Source organism: Amblyraja radiata, chromosome 25 (genome assembly GCF_010909765.2).
Source record: "Amblyraja radiata isolate CabotCenter1 chromosome 25, sAmbRad1.1.pri, whole genome shotgun sequence".
In the NCBI taxonomy this organism is placed as follows: domain Eukaryota; kingdom Metazoa; phylum Chordata; class Chondrichthyes; order Rajiformes; family Rajidae; genus Amblyraja; species Amblyraja radiata.
The window spans coordinates 26056907-26062906 of NC_045980.1; positions in this window are offsets into that span (position 1 = coordinate 26056907).

The window sequence follows — 6000 nt, forward strand, 5'->3', positions numbered from 1 at the left end:
CAGTCACTGAGTTTGTATGTGGCGTGCACGTGTCTCACGGTGGTATTACACTAGAACTGGGCAACAACACTCTCAATAAAGCAGGATAATATCTACAGAAAGATGCGATGAGTGCACGGCAGCTTCATATAGACCACTTGCAGAAAGAGAGAGAGAGAGGGGGGGGGGGGAGAGAATAGGACGGGGGCGGGGTTAATAGCGAACAATGAGGGAACTATATGCTATAGTTAGAGGACAATCAGTCACGGACAAACCCCTGTCACAAATCGCTTTTCACTTATTCACTTATTCCAAGCCTTATTCATAATTATTTTCACGTTACATGAGCAACCTGGGCTTAAGTCTTAATGAATGGGAAGGAGCTGCAGATGCTGGTTTAAAGCAAAGATAGACACAAAAATTTGGAGTAACTCAGCGGGTCAGAAAGCATCTCTGGAGAAAAGGAATCGGTGACGTTTTGGGGCGAGACCCTTCTTCAGACTGTTTGAAGAAGGGTCTCGATCCGAACTGTCACCTATTCATTTTCTCCAGAGATGCTGTCTGACCCACTAAGTTACTCCAGCTTTATGTGCCTTATCTTTTCTAAATGATCCGGATTGTAGGCATTATTTGCTGATTCGAATAAATCGACACATATCTGCAATTGCTCACCTGATCGTTAGTTATTTTGGAAACATTCCAATATTCCAATCGCCCCGCGTTGGGAACATTTTTCCTGCATCTAGCTTCTCCAGTCCTTTTATAATTTTATATGTTTCTAAACTCCAGTGAATACAAGCCTAGTCTTTTCAATCTTTCCTCATAGGACAGTCCCGCCATCCCAGGGTTCAATCTCGTTAACCTACGCTGCACTGGCTCAATCACAAGGATGTCCTTCTTCAAATTAGGAGATCAAAACTGTACACAATACTCCAGATGTGGTCTTACCAGAGCTCTATACAACTGCAGAAGAACCTCTTTACTCCTATACTGATATCCTCTTGTTATGAAGGCCAACATTCCATTAGCTTTCTTCACTGCCTGCTGTACCTGTACGCCAACTTTCAGTGACTGGTGTACAAGGACGCCCAGGTCTCGCTGCGCCTCCCCCTTACCTAACCTAACCCCATAGAGATAATAATATTTTCCCTTGTTGTTGCCGCCAAAGTGGATAACCTCACATTTATCTATATTATACTGCATCTGCCACGCATCTGCCCACTCACTCAACCTGTCCAGGCAGGGCCGGCCTTAGGGTGTGCGGGGCCCAGTTGGGAACAATTTTGGTGGGCCCCAGGTTCCCAGCCAAGGTGTGTCAGCCCTGTTATTTAGTATATATTATGAAATTGTACACTAGGTGCTATGGATTATACACGGTGTGAATCTCTCCGGCTCCCTCCCGTTTGACTGTCAGTAGCTCCACTGGCTTCCAAACTTTACCGTAGCAGTTAATTACCATAAAACTGCATTATGTGCTTGGACACATTGCCCTTTGAGACAGCGGTTGATTGGACGGGAGGAGACCGAATTGTTGATTGGACGGGAATTGTAAGGCAAGCTGGTTGGTGATTGGACGCAACCCCCTTAGAGACAGCGGTTGATTGGCCACCAAATAATCGGGCACAAATTGACAAATAGGAAAATAATAAAATCGCTGGTTGGTGCGAACTCAGTAAACTATCTGCGCTGTATCTCCAAACTAAACAGTATAACATGCAGGTACATTCATTAAAATACAATATAGTGATTATTTCACATGATTTCTCACTGTATCCGACCAATCTCCGTTTAAGATGTTCGGTCTGCCTTCGGCATTGACCCTGAACTAAAAACCTAAACCAGACTCAATTGTATCATCACATTGGTCTCAGTAAACTCACACATCTCTGCATTCAAGAGGCTGCCGTGGTTGGAATCACCGGCTCTGAGACCAGAGTGGGTAAAGCGACATGAGATCAATACATAAGATGATAGCTCTTCTCAATTAAAAAAAACAGTGACGTTTTTCACTCTAACCATGATGGCTAGAGCTTAATTGCAAGGTGATCTATGACCTCGCTAAGTAAATATTGTCGTGACGCTCAGTTGAGGTCAAATGAAGAAGATATTAACCGTGTAACCATAACAATTACAGGCCATCTCGGCCCTTCAAGTCCATGCCGAGCACTTATTCTCACCTAGTCCCATCTACCTGCACTCAGACCATAACCCTCCATTCCTTTCCCGTCCATGTACCTATCCAATTTATTTTTAAATGATAAAATCGAACCTGCCTCCGCCACTTCCACTGGAAGCTCATACTACACAGCTACCACTCTCTGAGAAAAGAAGTTCCCCCTTATGTTACCCCTAAACTTCTGTCCCTTAATTCTCAAGTCATGTCCTCTTGTTTGAAGCTTCCCTACTCTCAATGGGAAAAGCTTATCCACGTCAACTCTGTCTACCCCTCTCATCATTTTAAAGACCTCTATCATGTCTCCCCTTAACCTTCTGCGCTCCAAAGAATAAATACCTAACTTGTTCAACCTTTCTCTGTAACTTAGTTGCTGAAACCCAGGCAACATTCTAGTAAATCTCCTCTGTACTCTCTCTATTTTGTTGACATCGTTCCTATAATTAGGCGACCAAAATGGTACACCGTACTCCAGAATTGGCCTCGCCAATGCCTTGTACAATTTTAACATTACATCCCAACTTCTATACTCAATGCTCTGATTTATAAAGGCCAGCACACCAAAAGCTTTCTTTACCACCCCATTTACATGAGATTCCACCTATGCACAGTTATTCCTAGATCCCTCTGTTTAACTGCATTCCTCAATTCGCTACCATTCACCATGGACGTCCTATTTTGATTTGTACTGTCAAGATGTAGCACCTCACAGTTATCAGCATTAAACTCCATCTGCCGTCTTTCAGCCCACTCTTCCAAATGGCCTAAATCTCTCTGTAGACTTTGAAAATCTACTTCTTTATCCACACCACCTATCTTAGTATCATCTGCATACTTACTAATCCAATTTATCCAGATCATTGATGTACATGACAAACAACAGTGGACCCAACACAGATCCCAGTGGCACCCCACTAGTCACCGGCCTCCAACCTGACAAACAGCCATCCACCATTACTCTCTGGCATCTCCCATTCAGCCACTGTTGAATCCATCTTGCTACTCCACCATTAATACCCAACAATTGAACCTTCTTAACCAACCTTCCATGAGGAACCTTGTCAAAGGCCTTACTCAAGTCCATATAGACAGCATCCACTGCTTTACCCTCATCAATTGCCCTAGTAACCTCTTCAAAAAATTCAAGAAGATTAGTCAAACATGACCTTCCAGGCACAAATCCATGTTGACTGTTCCTAATCAAACCCTGTTTATCCAGATGCTTATATATATATTATCTCTAAGTATCCTTTCCATTAATTTGCCCACCACTGACGTCAAACTAACAGGTCTACAATTGCTAGATTCACTCTTAGAACCCTTTTTAAACAATGGAACAACATGCGCAGTACGCCAATCCTCCGGCACTATTCCCGTTTCTAATGATATTTGAAATATTTCTGTCATAGCCCCTGCTATTTCTACACTAACTTCCCTCAATGTCCTAGGGAATATCCTGTCAGGAAGGACCTTGTTCGGTGGAGCCCATGGATGTGTCACTGAAAGCAGTGAAGAAGGCCATCTCCACACTGCTTGTCCCCGCGTTTAATGAAGTGACTTTTAAATTACTTGAAATAAAAGTTGATTTCTCATTGTAACAAATGTTAACCGTGCTTCTGATGAAAGAGAAATCAATACACTTCTTTCTCTAACGTTCCGCAATTCAGTTGACATTGTCAGCTCCATCTGGACTTCATCCAGAGTGACTGGGGAGTCCAGAACAAGGGGCCACAGTTTAAGAATAAGGGGTCGGCCATTTAGGACTGAGATGAGGAAACACCTTTTCACCCAGAGAGTTGTGAATCTGTGCAATTCTCTGCCACAGAAGGCAGTGGTTGCCAATTCACTGGATGTTTTCAAGAGAGACTTAGATTTAGCTCTTAGGGCTAACAGAATCAAGGGGTATGGGGAGAAAGCAGGAACTGGGATACTGATTTTAGGTGATCAGCCATGATCATATAGAATGGCGGCGCTGGCTCGAAGGGCCGAATGGCCCACTACTGCACCTATTTTCTATGTTTCTATGACTGATAGAAATGCATGCTCCATTCTTGAAGGTATCTCGTGCGGGATTTGAAATCCCCGTCAAGTAATAATGTACCAATAAAGATGCTCTGCTTTCTTCCCATAGATTATCTGCTCTAGTTTAGTTTAGTTTAGTGATATAGCACGGAAACAGGCCCTTCGGTCCACCGAGTCCGCACCGACCAGCAATCCCCACAGATAAACACTATCCCACACGCACTAGTGACAATTTACATTTGTAGCAAGCCACTAAACCTACAACCTGTACGTCTTTGGAGAGCGGGAGGAAACCGAAGATCTGGCAAGCCTGATTTCCCTTTCATAAATCCATGTTGACTTGGACTAATCCTTTTACTGCGAGCCAAATGACCCATTATTACCTCTTTAATAATTGACTCCATCATCTTTCCCACCACCGAAGTCAGGCTAACTGGTCTGTAATTCCCCGTTTTCTCTCTCACTCCTTTCTTGAAAAGTGGGATAACATTAGCTATCCTGCAATCCACAGGAACTGATCCTCAATCTATTGAACATTGGAAAAGGACATCCTTGTGATTGACGCAATGCAGCGTAGGTTCACGAGATTGATCCCTGGGATGGCGGGACTGTCCTATGAGGAAAGATTGAAAAGACTAGGCTTGTATTCGCAGGAGTTTAGAAGGATGAGGGGTTCTTATAGAACATATACAATTATAAAAGGACTGCACAAGCTAGATGCAGGAAAAATGATCCCAATGCTGGGCGAGTGCAGAACCAGGGGCCACAGTCTTGGAGGCCATTTAAGATTGAGGTGAGAAAACACTTTGTCACCCAGAGAGTTGTGAATTTGTGGAATTCCCTGCCAAATCAATGGATGGATTTAAGAGAGAGTTAGATAGAGCTCTAGAGGCTAGTGGAATCAAGGGATATGGGGAGAAGGCAGGCACGGGTTATTGATTGGGGACGATCAGCCATGATCATAATGAATGGCGGTGCTGGCTCGACGGCCGAATGGCCTCCTTCTGCACCTATTTTCTATGTTTCTATGTTTCTATGAAAATATTCCGAACAAATGAGACCCGATATCGATGACCGGGGAACGGTGGAGTTCACAATGGACAACCAGGACACTAGGTTGGAAGGAAAAGGCAAGGCCGGGAAGACTCAAATGTCTGCTGTTGGACCCTTCATAAAAATTACAGGTCGCAGAAGAAATTGGGAAGAAATTGGGCATAATAATGGCAGCTCGAGTGTAATCTGAATTGGTTCCTTTGAACAGGGAAGGTATAATGGTGATTTGAATGAGGGGCATAGTCAATGTGTTTTAATTGACCAATTTGTTCCGAGTGAAAGAATGCTCAGTATTTACAAGTTACAGATTTAGAGGAATTTCCAAAATAACTAACCATCAGGTGAACAATTACAAATATGTGACGCTGTAATCGAATCAGAAAAAAATGCCTACAATCCGGATCATTTAGAAAAGATAACACACATAAAGCTAGAGTAATTTAGCGGGTCAGACGGCATCTCTGGAGAAAATTATAGGTGACATTTCGGATCGAGACCCTTCTTCAAACTGTCTGAAGAAGGGTCTCGCCCCAGTGAGACCCATCTCTTCACCTCTGCCTATCCTTAGCCCCACGTCCCCCTCCCTTTTCATCTGTGCATTAATTGCCTCATATTGTGTTTTGTATTGAATTCTGTCTTTACTTTGTGTACTAGTCATGTCTCTACTATTTATTTTATTCCCCTTACATGTTTTTCCTCTACCTGCTAATTTTTTGTAAGGTGTCCTTGAGACTCTTGAAAGGCGCCCATAAATAAAATGTATTATTATTATT